This window comes from Piliocolobus tephrosceles, chromosome 14 (assembly GCF_002776525.5).
Source record: "Piliocolobus tephrosceles isolate RC106 chromosome 14, ASM277652v3, whole genome shotgun sequence".
NCBI lineage: Eukaryota > Metazoa > Chordata > Mammalia > Primates > Cercopithecidae > Piliocolobus > Piliocolobus tephrosceles.
Window position 1 is genome coordinate 44,009,402 of NC_045447.1, and position 16,724 is coordinate 44,026,125.

At 47.0% G+C, this 16,724-nt stretch overlaps 1 pseudogene; it reads left to right on the top strand.

Annotated features, from left to right (window-relative positions):
* Positions 1-1,999: 1,999 nt before the first annotated feature.
* LOC111535013 lies at positions 2,000-15,780 on the top strand (annotated as a pseudogene).
* The last annotated feature ends 944 nt before the right edge of the window (positions 15,781-16,724 follow it).

The window sequence follows — 16,724 nt, forward strand, 5'->3', positions numbered from 1 at the left end:
AGAGGCATTGTTTATAATATTAATACTAACACAGGAGCTCACACACAGATGTGACGTGTATTGCACACACACACACACACACACACACATAAACAACCCAATGTCCATCAGTGAAAGCCAGTCAAATAAATGATGGTATAGTTATGTGACTGGACATTAAGATGGGATTATTTGTCTCCAATTCAGCTGACACCTCAAAGTCTGAGAATACATAAAAGATGCATAGTTCCCCTGCATCCCAAGGGAGGGGCTGGATCACACATGCAGAACACACTAAGATATTATGAAACCAGGTCTGCTGGCATCCTACCCCATCCTACCCATCAAAGAACAGAAGGGTTGATGAGTCAGTGGAGTGCTGAGGCCTCCCCAGCCCTCCCTACCACACCCCTGGGGAGGTGGGAGGACCTGCCTGGGAGGTGGAGAGGCAGGAAGGAGCAGGCTCGGGGGCACTGCCCAGAAGCTACCCTCCCACTGCCCAGTGCTTAGTGCCGGTGCTCCCAGATCACACTGAGGGGCGAGCTGCTTATTTTCATGGCCCAATACTGAGATGCAGATAAACTGGGAAAGAGGAGAGTTTTTATTTCTGTAACCAGGTGCAGGGAAAAGGCCTGGAAATTATCGCCAGACCAACTCAAAATTTCGAAGTTTTCCAGAGCTTATATACCTTCTAAGCTCTATGTGTACGTGTAAGTGTGCATTTATCTAGAGACATAAGTGATTAACTTCTAATCTATAACTAAGGTCTCAGCCCTGAAGACCTTCCTCTGGAGCCTCAGTAAATTTACTTCATCTAAATGGGTCCAGGTGCTGCAGTGATTACCCTTATCTTGTCTCCTGCTAAATCACGAAGGTTTGGGGAGTTCCTTTCCACCTCCAATAAATTTGTTTGTGGAGGGCTGGGGAGTTTCTTCAGATCCCCAATAAAATTTGTTTAATCCTAAACAGATCCTGTTAAGAATGCCTTCGTTATTCTGTCACGCTTTAAGGCCCAGGAAAGGCCTAGGCGAAACTCTGGGTGGGGTTTTGTTACATTCCAGCCTTTGTATAAGGACACTGGCTCTATCAGCTTTTAACATTTAACTTCACCGCACAGTGCTGAAACAACTGTTATGGAGGCCCGCAATCCTGAGGCCTTGCCTGCCACACCAGGGGGTTGAAAGGAGGGGAAGAGGAACTGTGATATTTGGATTCAAATACTTCTATATTGTCTAACATAAACATGTTCATATGTTACCAAAAAAAAAAAAAAAAGGAAAATAAAGGAGTAAAAAAGCATGTACAGTCCACCTAATAATTAATAGTTTGTTCTAGGAGCATCCCTGGGAAAACATTTCCAGCAATTTCAGATTTTTGTTCTTTGAATTTTTTACAATAAGCATGTTTTATTTGTAGAAGCAGAAAATATCCAAATATAGCATTTTAGAAATAATTATAAAAAGCTACCAGAGACCCAGCTTTTCATCCCTTTCCTCCTCCTCCCTCCGTTAAACACAGAACTCAGCCCAGCAGGGTGGGGGTGCAGCCCAGGCAGCCCTGGGAGAACGCTTCCTTTCTCTGGCTGCCCACGCCCAGGACGGGACTTCAAAGCAGGCCAGGGAACACGTCCCTGTTCAGGTCCAGGGATCAGCTGGGACACCAGCGCCTTGAACCTGACTTCCTAGGCCAGGACTCACCCCCCTCTTTGGAACCCCATTGCCCCCGGACTCCCCCCCCGCCTCAGCCTCTCCCACACTCCACCGTCTGCCGGCCTGCACCCCAGCTCTGTCCCCTTCTGCCTCCCCAGTCCACTCACCTTCAGCCGGTAGTGAGCTTTCCCAAGAGGAAATTGAGGCACGCTGGGAAAAGGGAGCTACTTCAGGTCGAGCAGCAGCTCAGCGACAGGGCTGGGACCCAGGCTTCCCCGGAGCCGCTGCGGAGTGCTTTAAATAACACCACACACCTGAACAGCGGAGGCGCCCGCGCCTCCCCTCACCATACTCGCTCATTCCAGACTGAAATGTGCACCGTGCTCCGGCAAAAACAAACAAACAAACCAACCAGGCTTTTCTCACAAAATCAAACCAGAAGGTAAGATGTGTGTGGCAGAAACAAGCTTCTTCTTTTTTTTTTTTTTTTTTTGAGACGGAGTCTCGCTCTGTCGCCCGGGCTGGAGTGCAGTGGCCGGATCTCAGCTCACTGCAAGCTCCACCTCCCGGGTTCACGCCATTCTCCTGTCTCAGCCTCCCCAGTAGCTGGGACTACAGGCGCCCGCCACCTCGCCCGGCTAGTTTTTTGTATTTTTTTAGTAGAGACGGGGTTTCACCGTGTTAGCCAGGATGGTCTCGATCTCCTGACCTCGTGATCCGCCCGTCTCGGCCTCCCAAAGTGCTGGGATTACAGGCTTGAGCCACCACGCCCGGCCCGAAACAAGCTTCTTAACTTCCCTAAACCTTATTTTCCTCCTGTGGAAAGTGAGTTGATTAGTTCCTGCGTCGCGGCATTGCGGGGGATCTAATGGAACGATGTGGTGCAGCTGATGCCCCATAGCTGGCAGCTGTGGTTTGTTTCTCCCAAAAGCCGCCACTCGGGCCCCAGCCTCTCAGGAGCTATTTTGGGTGGCATTCATCTGGGTGGTGGGGAGCAATGGAACTTTTTCTTTTTTCTGAGACAGGGTCTTGCTGTCGCCCAGGCTGGAGTGCAGTGACGCAATCTCATCTCACTGTCACCTCCCGCTCCCAGTCACCTCCTGCTCCCTGTAGTCTCCACCTCCCAGACTCAAATGATCCTCCCACCTCAGCCTCCCATGTAGCTGGGACTAGGCGCACACCACCACGCCCAGCTAATATTTGTATTTTTTGTAGAGACGGGGTTTCGCCATCTTGCCCAGGCTGATCTCGAACTTTTGGGCTTAAGCAATCCTCCTGTCTCAGCCTCCCAAAGTGCTGGGATTACAGGTGTGAACCACCACACCCAGTCCCAATGGAACTTTTTCTTCCTCATCCAACAACGTATATATTTGCTCTTAAGTGAGTAAACAGTTGTTGTTGTTGTTGTTTTAAACAGCACTGGATTCTAGGAAAACTGAAAAATGAAGTGCATGCTTTACTTACTATGCCCCTGTGTAATAAACATCAATTTTACCAAAAAAGAAACCTGAGGCTGTGTCCACACTGCGATTATCTTCCTGTAATCTCCATTTCTCCTTAATCTACAGATTGGCTGGGGGAAACTGAATGAAATATTCCTGGTGCAGTAAACCTGATGGTCAAACCTTCACAGAGCTCCAGGACAGCCAGCTGCCAAGAAACCTCTCCCCTCTGGCCCACACCCTTCCTGTTGGCTCCTGGCCACACCAACCCATCCCCTGGGAGGATGCTAGAGAAACGGGGTTGCTCCAAGAGTCCACGTGTCCTTAACGCATGGCCAGACTCAACAATAGGCTTCTTAATGAAACCGGGAAACTGCAGAGTTGAAGTGGGTGTTGGGTGCTGAGCCTTGGCTCATTCCCTCAGGGATCAAATATCAGCAGTCATTGGGTAAAGGCCACCAAGTTCACCTTCACCTTCCTGAGGAAAAGACGTTTAGGGTCTCAGCTTTCTTCAGCAAACAGGGTAGCTCCCCAGCATGTGATAGAAGCAGGCTAGGAGTTAGAAGGCAGACAGTGGCCGGACAGGGTGGCTCATGCCTGTCATCCTAGCACTTTGGGATTACAGGCCGGAGGATCGCTTGAGGCCAGGAGTTTGAGACCAGCCTAGGCAACACAGTGAGATTCCCACCTCTGTAAAAAAGTAGCTTTGCGTGGCTGGGCATGGTGACTCACACCTGTAATTCCAGCACTTTGGGAGGCCTGAGTGATCCCGACGGATCACCTGAGGTCGGGAGTTCGAGACCAGCCTGACCAACATGGAGAAACCCTGTCTTTACTAAAAATACAAAATAAGCTGGCCATGGTGGCATGTTCCTGTAATCCCAGCTACTCAGGAGGCTGAGGCAGGAGAATTGCTTGGACCCAGGAAGCAGAGGTTGCAGTGAACTGAGATGGCACCATTGCACTCCAGCCTGGGCCACAAGAGGGAAACTCCATCTCAAAAAAAAAGAGCTCTACATGGTGGTGCATGCCTGTAGTCCCAGCTAGTCAGGAGGCTGAGGTGGGAGGATCACTTGAAAGCCGAGATCCAGGCTGCAGTGAGCTGTGATCGCACCACCGCACTCCAGCCTGGGCAACAGAGCGAGACACTGTCTTTTCAAAAAAGCTGACATCTGCTGAGTCTGTCAGGGGCTCGCAGATGCGGGTGGAGGGGCTCAGATTCCCTGTGCCTGGATGCTGGGGCTGGGGTGGGAGTATTAGCCATGGCCTTTTTCCCTCAATATCTCCGTGGTGTTCTACCCATTCCTCTCCACAGCTCCATCCTGTTCTCTAAGTTGGCCCTTGATCAACTTTAGACAGCAACAGACGTGAGCAACAAAGGGCTGTGTGTCTTCTGAAGCGGATGTTGAACCGGACCTTCACTCAGCTGTGCTTTCAGAGCCTCCCCCTGCCAGCTGCCCTCCTCAGTTCTCACCTTCATGTGCCGTGCTCAGCAGCCCGGGGAGGCAGATAGACGGATTCTTGGAGTCATGTTCTTCATGCCTAAAACAGCACAAAGGACTCCAGACAGAACCTGCTGTATTGAAATACAGTTATTAAAATGTAAACAAACTCAGGCAAGATAAACACTACTTTATTAATGCACTGCGTGATAAGATCTGGCAGTCGTTCTAATAACAACGACGATTTTGAAGCAGTGACGAATGTAAGAAATTTCAAGGTATCTGCAACAAACGCAGTGGGAAGTGAAAATATTTCAGATTGAAATTGCGCCAGAGTCACAGGTGCCTCTGATACAACCTACTTTGTTGCATACATTAACTGAAGGAATAGCTAAAGTTTAGTTAGGGGTTAATGAAAATAAGTGTGTAATTTTTTCTTTACTGAATGTACAGCCCTCTCAGTTCTGTCTGTGGGCCCCTGACTTCGAGTGTCCAGGTCAGCTCGGCTCCTGCCTGCAGTACAATGTTCTCTTTGCCTGGAGAACATCATTTACTAGCTGGTAGGGCTGGTCTGGGCCCTGCAGCCGGGCTCCCACTTTTATTCCCTCACCTCTCCCCCTCCCCCCTCCTCTCCCTCTCCCTTCCCCTCTTCTCCCCGCTTCTCCTCACTCTCTCCTCCCTCTGTCTGTCCCTCCCTCCCACCCCTCCTTTGGCTTCTCCTGGGGTCTCCTCACTTAGGGCTGAGATTTAAACATTTTCAGATTTAGAGTAAGTTGGGAAGAAGCAGGAATTAGATATGACTCTCTCAGCCAGTAGACAGGTAGGGGGTCATGTAGCAGGAAGAGCTGCAGACAAAACCTCTCAGACACTGAGTTGTAGAAGGAAGGGCTTTATTCAGCTGGGAGCATCGGCAAGTTGCTGCCTTAAAATCTGAGCTCTTTGAGTCAAAAGACTAGTCTTACCAAGTTTCAGATGTCCGGACTTCAAGTGCCAGTTCCTTCCCCGTGTTCAGCCACTGTGTTAATCTTCTGTGGGGGCCTGCTATGCGCTGCTCTGATGAGGCGTTCCACCGGGACAATTGCCTACCTGGAAGCGCTCTTTGGATCACTCAGGTTGGCCAGAGTCCCCCGCAGGGATGCTCCACAGGGCAGGCCTAAGCCGCCTAAGAGGCTGCCCTGGCCGTCTGTCAGTTACCTCGCTTCCCAGTCAGGGAACCAAGAAATGTAGCAGGACCAGCCGCAGACAAAACCTCTCAGACACCGACTTGTAGAAGGAAGGGCTTTATTCAGCTGGGAGCATCGGCAAGTTGCTGCCTTAAAATCTGAGCTCTTTGAGTGCACAATTTCTTTCCTTTTTAAGGGCTCACAACACTAACTATTTCACATGAAAGCGTCGTGATTGATTTGAGCAAGCAGGGGGTACGTGACAGGGGCTGCATGCATCCGTGGTCAGAGAGAAACAGAACAGGGCAGGGAGTTTCACAGTGTTTTTCTATACGATGTCTGGAATCTATGAATAACATCGGTTTCTAAGTTATGAGTTGATTTTTAACTACTGGGTTTAGGCCAGGCAGGCCCAGGCCTGCTTTCAGACCTGGCGCCTGGCTGGCTGTCTTTGGTTTTACTTCCTTGTTTTTTTCTTAAAACAGGTACCTAGTATAAAACAATACAAAACAATATGAGAGGGTCTCTGTCTTTCCTCAGTCAGACTTCAAACCTATGTCTGTCTTTTTGCAAAATCCTGTCTTCCCAGCAGGTCTGGGACTTTCCCGCTTGTCAATGTGTATTTCTCCCAGAACGCCAGGGACTGTCCTTGCCTCCAGAAAGCCAATGACTGTCCTTTCCTCAGTCTGGCTCTAGAGAGGGCTCACCTAAGAAAAGGACAGCTTCGGCCTAGGGAAGGGGGACTTCCCAACGCTGTCGGGTACACAGGTGCCTTGGCCATGCCTGTCTGTTCTTCACAGGGCTCTGCCCTTGTGCTCTCCAATGGGAAGAGGTTTCAGAACATCATTTGGCAAAGATTCAATAATGCCCAGCCCCATCAAAGACCCTGCTAAAACTGGAAAAAAAGGCCCAAACCAAAACTTCTCCTTGCCCAGGCCGGGCACTTGTTTATATTTGTTGTCTCTGTGTCCCACAAACATTAACCAGAAAGCCTCTTTGACCAGACACATGGGAAACCCCATCTCTACTAAAAATACAAAAATTAACTGGGCGTGGTGGCGTGCACCTGTAATCCCAGCTACTCAGGGGTGCCGAGGCAGGAGAATCGCTCGAATCTGGGAGGCGGAGGTTGTAGTGAGCCAGGATCGTGCCATCACACTCCAGCCTGGGGGACAATAGCGAGACTTCATCTCAAAAACAAAAAAACTAAGAAATAAAAAAATACTATAAAGCAACTAGACCTAATAGACATCTCTAGAATACTCAGCAATAGCAGAATACATATTCTTCTCAAATACGCATAGACGATTCTTTAAGATAGACCATATGGTAGGCCATTGAACAAACGTTAATACATTTAAAAGGATAAAAAACAATTTAAAGCATGTTTTCTGACCACAACGGAATGAAATGAGAAATCAGTAACAAAGAAATTTGGGCCGGGTGCGGTGGCTCAAGCCTGTAATCCCAGCACTTTGGGAGGCCGAGACGGGCGGATCACGAGGTCAGGAGATCGAGACCATCCTGGCTAACACGGTGAAACCCCGTCTCTACTAAAAATACAAAAAAACTAGCTGGGCGAGGTGGCGGGCGCCTGTAGTCTCAGCTATTCGGGAGGCTGAGGCAGGAGAATGGCGTAAACCCGGGAGGCGGAGCTTGCAGTGAGCTGAGATCCGGCCACTGCACTCCAGTCCGGGCGACAGAGCAAGACTCTGCCTCAAAAAAAAAAAAAAAAAAAAAAAAAAGAAATTTGGGAAACATACATCTGTGGAAATGTGCATGAAAATCTCCAAGTATCATTATTCAATTCTGTTTCTCCCCTCCATTCTGTTAATTTTTGCTTTATGTATTTGGGTGCAAAATACCATACCATACATATGTGTAAAAATTAAAATGGATCATATACATAAGTGTAAGAGCTAAAACTATAAAACTCTTAGAAAAAAAAACCAGGCATAAATCTTTGTGACTTTGGATTGGGCAATGGTTTCTTAGTTATGACATCAAAAGTACACACAACAACAAAATAGACAAATTATACATTATCAAAAGTTAAAACTTTTATTTTTATTTTAAATTTTTATATTTAAATGTATATTTTTTGAGACAGAGTGTTGCTCTGTCACCTAGGCTGGAGTGCAGTATGGCAATCTCAGCTCACTGCAACATCTGCCTCTCGGGTTCAAGTGATTCTCATACCTCAACCTCCTGAGTAGCTGGGACTACAGGCGCACATCACCACGCCCAGCTAATTTTTTGTATTTTAGTAGAGTTGGTGTTTCACCATGTTGCCCAGAGTGGTCTTGAACTCCTGAGCTCAGGCAATCCACCTGCCTCAGCCTCCCAAAGTGCTAGAATTGCAGGCATGAGCCACCATGCCCACCTAAAAGTTAAAACTTTTATTTTTCAAAGGAAACCATCAAGAAAGTGAAAAGACAACCCACAAAATGGAAAAACATGTTTGCAAGTCATATATGTGATTTAAAAAAAAATCTACAACTCAATAAAAAAAAGCCCAATTAAATGCAGAGGATTTGAATGGATAACTCCCCAAATAAAATCTACAAATGGCTGCCCAGGCGCAGTGGCTCATGCCTGTAATCCCAGCACTTTGGGAGGCCGAGGTGGGAGGAGTGCTTGAACCCAGAAGTTCGAGACCAGCTCTGGGCAATATAGTGAGATCTCATCTCTACAAAAAATGAACAAAATTAACTGTGTGTGGTGGCATGTATCTGTAGTCCCAGCTACTTGGGAGGCTGAGGTGGGAGGATTGCTTGAGCCCAGGAGGTTGAGTCTGCAGTGAGCGAAGATCATGCGACTGCACTCCAGCCTGGGCAACAGACCCTGTCTTAACAACAACAACAACAAATAGATAGATAGATAGATAGATAGATAGATAGATAGATAGATAGATAGATACACACACACACAAATGACCAATAAGCACATGAAAAGTGCTTGACATGGTTAACCATCAGGAAAACGCAAATCAAAACCTCAGAGAGATACCACTTCACACCCACTAGGATAATTTAGAAGACAGATAGTAACAAGTATTGGCAAGAACACAGAGAAATAGAATCTTCATACACTGCTGGTAGAACTGTAAAATGGTGCAGTGACTTTAGAAAACAGCCCGGAGGCACCTCAAAAGGTTAAACAGAGTTACCATATGACACAGCAATTCCACTTCTAGGTGAATATCCAAGAGAAATAAAAACACACATCTATACAAAAATTTGTATGTGAATATTCATAGCAGCATTTGCTGGGTGCGGTGGCTCACACCTTTAATCCCAGCACTTCGGGAGGCCAAGTCAGGATCACCTGAGGTCAGGAGTTTGAGACCAGCCTGGGCAACATGGTGAAACCCCATCTCTACTAAAAATACAAAAATTAGCTGAGCTTGGTGAGGGGCGCCTGTAGTCCCAGCTACTTGGGAGGTTGAGGCATGAAGACCACTTAAACCCAGGAGACAGAGGTTGCCGTGAGCCCAGATCATGCCACTGCACTCCAGCCTGGGCCACAGAGCCAGACTCCATCTCAAAACAAAAACAAACAAAACAAAGCAACAAATATTCACAGCAGCATTATTCTAATAGCCCAAATGTGGACACCCTCCAGATATCCCTCCAATGGTAAGTAGATACATAAAATGTGATACAGTGAGACTTTATTGGGTAATACAGAGAAACAAAGTACTTCTAACGAGTTACAATGTGAAGGAATCTTAAACACCTAATGCTAAGTGAAAGAACCCTCACACAAAAGGCCACATATCATGTTTCCATTTATGTGAAACGTTGGGAACAGACAAATCCATAGTGACAGAAAGTGGACTGTGGTTGCCTAGGGTTAGGTAGGGATAGTGGAGGATAGGCAGAGTTGGGGTGGAATGGGGAGAGACTGCTGCTTATGGGTTTGCAGTTTCTTTTAAGGGTGATAAAAATGTTCTAAAATTCATTGTGATGACTGCACAACACCTTGAATATATTTAAAAACCCTTTGAATTGTAAACTTTAAGTGGCTTTTCAATATTATATTTCTTTTTTTTTTTTTTTTTTTTGTTGAGACGGAGTCTTGTTCTGTCGCCAGGGCTGGAGTGCAGTGGCTGGATCTCAGCTCACTGCAAGCTCTGCCTCCCGGGTTTACGCCATTCTCCTGCCTCAGCCTCCCCAGTAGCTGGGACTACAGGCGCCCACCACCTCACCCGGCTAGTTTTTTGTATTTTTTAGTAGAGACGGGGTTTCACCGTGTTAGCCAGGATGGTCTTGATCTCCTGACCTCATGATCCGCCCATCTCGGCCTCCCAAAGTGCTGGGATTACAGGCTTGAGCCACCGCGCCCGGCCTTCAATATTATATTTCAATAAAGCTGTTATTTTTTTAAAAAGTTGGTAGTCTTTCTGTGTAAATGAGGAATCTGTAGTTATTTTTAAAATAAAAACTAAAACCAACTTTATTTTTTTTTTAGACGGAGTCTTGCTGTCACCAGGCTGGTGTGCAGTGGCGCGATCTCCACTCACTGCAACCTCCGTCTCCCGGGTTCAAGTGAGTCGCCTGCCTCAGCCTCCTGAGTAGCTGGGATTACAGGCATGCACCACCATGCCTGGCTAATTTTTGTATTTTGTATTTTTTATTTTTTATTTTATTATTTTTTTTGAGGCGGAGTCTCGCTCTGTCGCCCGGACTGGAGTGCAGTGGCCGGATCTCAGCTCATTGCAAGCTCTGCCTCCCGGGTTTATGCCATTCTCCTGCCTCAGCCTCCCCAGTAGCTGGGACTACAGGCGCCCGCCACCTCGCCCGGCTAGTTTTTGTATTTTTTTAGTAGAGACGGGGTTTCACCGTGTTAGCCAGGATGGTCTCGATCTCCTGACCTCGTGATCCGCCCGTCTTGGCCTCCCAAAGTGCTGGGATTACAGGCTTGAGCCACCACGCCCGGCCAATTTTTGTATTTTTAGTAGAGACAGGGCAGCTGGTCTCAAACTCCTGGCCTCAAGTGATCTGCCCGCCTCAGCCTCCCAAAGTGCTGGGATTACAGGCATGAGTCGCTGCACCTGGCCTTCTTTTTTTTTTTCTTGAGATGGAGTCTCGCTGTCTCACCCAGGCTGTAGTGATTCTTCTGCCTCAGCCTCCAGATTAGCTGGGATTACAGGCACCCACCATCATGCCTGGCTAATTTTTTTGTACTTTTGTAGAGACGGGGGTTTCACCATGTTGGCCAGGCTGGTCTCGAACTCCTGACCTCAGGTGATCCTCTCACCTCGGCATCCCAAAGTGCTGGGATTACAGGCATGAGCCACTGCACCAGGCCTAACTTTTACATAAACAAACAAACAAACAAACTGTTGGAAGGTCAGAAGACTGCTGCTAGTATTAAGAAAATCAAGCTGTGTAGGAACTACCAATGAACTCAGCTCCCTGCAGCACTGAGGTGAACACCTTGCAAGAAGACACCAGGAACACGTGGCTGTAAACCTTTCGGAAGCCTGAAGTCTGCTCACCTGCCTGCTGCTGCCAGAAGCAATAATCCTGTCTACTCCTCTCACTCTCTCAATCTTGCAGATACACCATTTATTGGCAGAACCTGCACTGGAGCCCTGAAGATGAGCAGGTACAGGAACCGCCATGTCCCAGATGCCAGCTCCTGTGATACCAGGGAGAACACAGGAGGAAGTGGGAATGGCACTGAGCAGCCACACAGAACAGGAAGTGAACTCACCTTCTGTTTAAAATGAGGACATTTGACCGGGCGCGGTGGCTCAAGCCTGTAATCCCAGCACTTTGGGAGGCCGAGACGGGCGGATCACGAGGTCAGGAGATCACGTCCATCCTGGCTAACACGGTGAAACCCCGTCTCTACTAAAAATACAAAAAAGTAGCCGGGCGAGGTGGCGGGCGCCTGTAGTCCCAGCTACTCCGGAGGCTGAGGCAGGAGAATGGCATAAACCCGGGAGGCGGAGCTTGCAGTGAGCTGAGATCCGGCCACTGCACTCCAGCTCGGGCGACAGAGCAAGACTCCGTCTCAAAAAAAATAAAATAAAATAAAATAAAATGAGGACATTGAACCCGAGATTGTAGAAGTGATTTGCTCAAGGTCACATAACTTGCTAGTGATAATGTACCTACTGTTCAGCTTAGGGCTTTCGTTGGCAGGTGGCGGGGTTGGGGGGGAGGTACAAAAACCATCTGTGTGAATTTTAGGAGGCATAATAAACGGACTGTCAAGTTACTATTCTGATTTAACACCCAGAAAACAAATATACCAAAGATGGTTTGTGTAGGAAAAATCCTGGTGCTGTAGATTTCAGGCCTGTCCAAACATTACACTTCAAACAAATACCTGACACTGCAAAACAAAAGCTTATTTCATAGGTTTGGTGGTTTGTCAAAAAATCCTTCAACATGATATTTTGGCGCACACACAAAAAATTCTACGTCATGAGCAAAAAGTCTGAGCGGAGTTTCACTCTTGTTGCCCAGGCTGGAGTGCAATGGTGTGATCTCGGCTCACAGCAACCTCTGCCTCCGAGGTTCAAGCGATTCTCCTGCCTCAGCCTCCCTAGTAGCTGGGATCACAGGCATGTGCCACCACACCCAGCTAATTTTGTATTTTTAGTAGAGATGGGGTTTCTCCATGTTGGTCAGGCTGGTCTCAAACTCCTGGCCTCACGTGATCCACCCGCTTTGGCCTCCCAAAGAGCTGGGATAACAGGCATGAACCACCAAGCCCAGCCTGAATTTTTTTTTTTTTTTTTTTTTTTTTTTGAGATGGAGCCTTGCTCTGTTGCCCAGGCTGGAGTGGAGTGATCTTGGCTCACCACAACCTCTGCCTCCCCGGTTCAAGTGATTCTTCTGCCTCAGCTTCCTGAGTAGCTGGGACTACAGGTGCATGCCACCATGCCCGGCTAAATTTTTTTGTATTTTTAGTAGAGACAGGGTTTCACTATGTTGGCCAGGCTGGTCTCGAACTCCTGACCTTCATGATCTGCCCGCCTCAGCCTCCCAAAGTGCTGGGATTACAGGCATGAGCCACCACACCCGGCTAGTCTGATTTTTTATTAAGATTTGTTTACTGAGAACCAGGGCTCCGATTACCCATTCACTCATTCTTAAATTTGTTCATTCATTCAGCAAATGTTCCCCAAACATCCCTTAAGGGGCTTACTTCAGTGAAGGAGACAGAAATGTAAAAAGTGAATAAGATAAGGCCGGGCGTGGTGGCTCACGCCTGTAATCCCAACACTTTGGGAGGCTGAGGCAGGCGGATTACCTGAGGTCAGGAGTTCGAGACCAGCCTGACCAACATGGAGAAACCGCATCTCTACTAAAAATACAAAATTAGCTGGGCATGGTGGCACATGCCTGTAATCCCAGCTACTCGGGAGGCTGAGGCAGGAGAATTGCTTGAACCTGGGAGGCGGAGGTTGTTGTGAGCCAAGAACGTGCCATTGCACTCCAGCCTGGGCAAAAAAAGCAAAACTCCGTCTCAAAAAAAAAAAAAAAGTGAATAAAATATATATGAGACTGATAAACTTAGTATAAGAGTATAAATATATGTAAACTGATTAACTAATTATAAATATAACAGGGCTGGGCACAGTAGCTCCTGTCTGTAATCCCAGCACCCAGCACTTTGGGAGGCTGAGGCAGGAGGATCACTTAAGTTCAGGGGTTCAAGACCAGCCTGGAAAACCTAATGAAACCTTGTCTCTACAACAAAAGAAAAAGTAAAATGTGACGAGGCACAGTGACTTATGCCTATAATCCCAGATCTTTGGGAGGCCAAGGTGGGTGGATCATTTGAGGTCAGGAGTTTGAGATCAGCCTGGCTAACATGGTGAAACCTCGTCTCTACTGAAAATATAAAAATTAGCCAGACCAGGCACAGTGGCTCACGCCTGTAATCCCAGCACTTTGGGAGGCTGAGGCGGGTGGATCACGAGGTCAGGAGTTCAAGACCAGCCTGATCAATATGGTGAAACCCCATCTCTACTAAAAATACAAAATTAGCCGGGCATGGTGGCAGGCACCTGTAATCCCAGCTACTCAGCAAGCTGAGGAGGAGAATCGCTTGAACCTGGGAGGCGGAGGTTGCAGTGAGCCGAGATCATGTAACTGCATTCCAGCCTGGGTGACACAGTGAGACTCCATCTCAAAAAAAAAAAAAAAATTAGCCAGGCATGGAGGCGGCTCTCGTGGAGGCAGCTAGCATGAGGCTAGGGAGTGCTGAGCCGCGCCTCATGCCCTGCGCTACCCAGACTAGTGAACAATAAATATAGTCAGGATGGCTAAAGGTGACCCCAAGAAACCAAAGGCCAAGATGTCTGCTTATGCTTTCTCTGTGCAGACATGCTGCAGCGGGATAATGAAGGAATCAGAGAGACCGAGGGGTGGAGAAGGAATTATTTATTATTTAGGTGCACTGGCCCAGTCGGATTAACATCCACAGGACTAAGCCCAAACAAAGAGTCAAGCTACCTTTTAAGCATTTTGTGGGGTGGGGGGAGATCTGTGCAGGGGGAAGCATATTACAGAAGCAAGAAATAAAGACAGTTATTTAATTAGGACATGCATTACATCATTTCTTACTTTTCAAGGAACAACATGTTTTATGACTTGCGATTATCTGCCTAGTGACCTTGCACCTGCACAGCTAGAGATACAGAGTCTTCACAATTCCTGGGAAAGGGAGAGATAAGGCTTACTAGCCACAGAAAAACAGGCAGTTAATTTTTAGAGGACTTCAGCTTTTTTTCTTTCTCAGGGAGAATTGGGTTTTCTTACATACAACTGAGTTTTTGCTTACATCCTCTTGAATTTCTTTCCTTTTTTTTTGAGACAGAGTTTCCCTCTTGTTCCCCAGGCTGGAGTGCAATGGCCTGATCTCAGCTCACAGCAACCTCCGCCTCCCAGGTTCAAGCCATTCTCTTGCCTCAGCCTCTGGAGTAGTTGGGATTACAGGCACATGCCACCATGCCCAGCTAATTTTTTGTATTTTTAGTAGAGACAGGGTTTCTCCATGTTGTTCAGGCTGGTCTCGAACCCCGGACCTCAGGTGATCCCCCCACCTCAGCCTCCCAAAGTGCTGGGATTATAGGCATGAGCCACCATGCCTGGCCTCTTTAATTTATTTTAATTCCTGTTCCAATGCAAAGAAGAACATAAGAAGAAAAACCCAGAGGTCCCTGTCAATTTTGCAGAATTTTCCAAGAAGTACTCTGGGAGGTGGAAGACAATGTCCAGAAAAGAGAAATTTAAATTTGATGAAATGGCAAAGGTGGATAAAGTGCTCTATGATCGGGAAATGAAGGATCATGGACCAGCTAAGGGAGGCAAGAGGAAGAAGGACCCTAATGCCCCCAAAAGGCCACCGTCTGGATTCTTCCTGTTCTGTTCAGAATTCCACCCCAGGATCAAATCCACAAACCCCGGCATCTCTATTGGAGACATGGCAAAAAAGCTGGGTGAGATGTGGAAGAACTTAAATGACAGTGAAAAGCAGCCTTACATCACCAAGGCGGCAAAGCTGAAGGAGAAGTATGAGAAGGATGTTGCTGACTGTAAGTTGAAAGGAAAGTTTGATGGCACAAAGGGTTCTGCTAAAGTTGCCCGGAAAAATGTGGAAGAGGAAGATGAAGAAGACGAGGAGGAAGAAGAGAAGGAGGAGGATGAGGATGAACAAAGAAACTGTTTATCTGTCTCCTTGTGAATACTTAGAGTAGGGGAGCGCCGTACTCGACACATCTCTTATTTGAGAAGTGTCTGTTGCCCTCATTAGGTTTAATTACAAAATTTGATCACGATCGTATTGTAGTTTCTCAAAGTGCTTTAGAAATTGTCAGTGGTTTACATGAAGTGGCCATGGGTGTCTGGAGCACCCTGAAACTGCATCAAAGGTGTACATATTTCCAAACATTTTTAAAATGAAAAGGCACTCTTGTGTTCTCCCCACTCTGTGCACTTTGCTGTGGGTGTGACAAGGCATCTAAAGAAGTTTCTGGCATTTTCTTTTTTTTGTAAGGTGGTGTTAACTATATGGTTATTGGCTAGAAATCCTGAGTTATCAACTGTATATCTCCATAGTTTGTAAAAAGAACAAAACGACTGAGATAAAGTCTGGATGCTCCTCGCTTGGCGTTGAGGCTGTGGGGAAGATGCCTTTTGGAGCAGCTGTAGCTCAGGGTGTGTGCACTGTGAGGCTGGACCTGTTGACTATGCAGTGGGCATCCATTTAGCTTGTCTTGTTTCTGTGACATAGCATTCTGCTGCCATCTTAGCTGTGGACAAAGCGGGGTCAGCTGGCATGATAATTTTTTTTTTTTTTTTTTTTTTTTTTTTTAGTTAAGTGCGGTAGTTTTTAAACAAACTGTAGAACTCTTCATTGTCAGCAAAGTGAAGAGCCACTGCATCAATGAAAATTCAAGAACCTCCTGTACTTAAACACGATTTGCAACGTTCTGGGTTTTTTTCGTATGTTTAGAACACTGTAATGTTTTTGAAGTTAAATGAACAGTATTACATTTAAAAAAAATTAGCCAGGCATTGTGGCAGGTGCCTGTAATCCCAGCTACTCAGGAGGCTGAGGTGGGAGGATTGCTTGAGCCCAGGAAATCGAGGCTGTAGTGAGCCAAGATCATGCCAACTGTACTCCAGGCTAGTTGATAGAATGAGACACTGTCTCAAAAACAAGCAAGCAAACAAACAAAAAACTCTGAAAGAAGCACTAGCAAAGAATTATGAGAGCATCCAAAAGGAATAATAATAACCCTTTTCTTTTTTTTTTGAGACAGAGTTTTGCTCTTGTTGCCCAGGCTGGAGTTGCAATGGCGCAATCTCAGCTCACCGCAACCTCTGCCTCCAGGGTTCAAGCGATTCTCCTGCCTCAGCTTCCCGAGTAGCTGGGATTACAGGCATGTGCCACCACTCCTGGCTAATCTTTTGTATTTTTAGTAGAGACGGGGTTTCTGCATGTTAGTCAGGCTGGTCTTGAACTCCCGAACTTAGGTAATCCAACTGACTTGGACTCCCAAAGTGCCGGGATTACAGA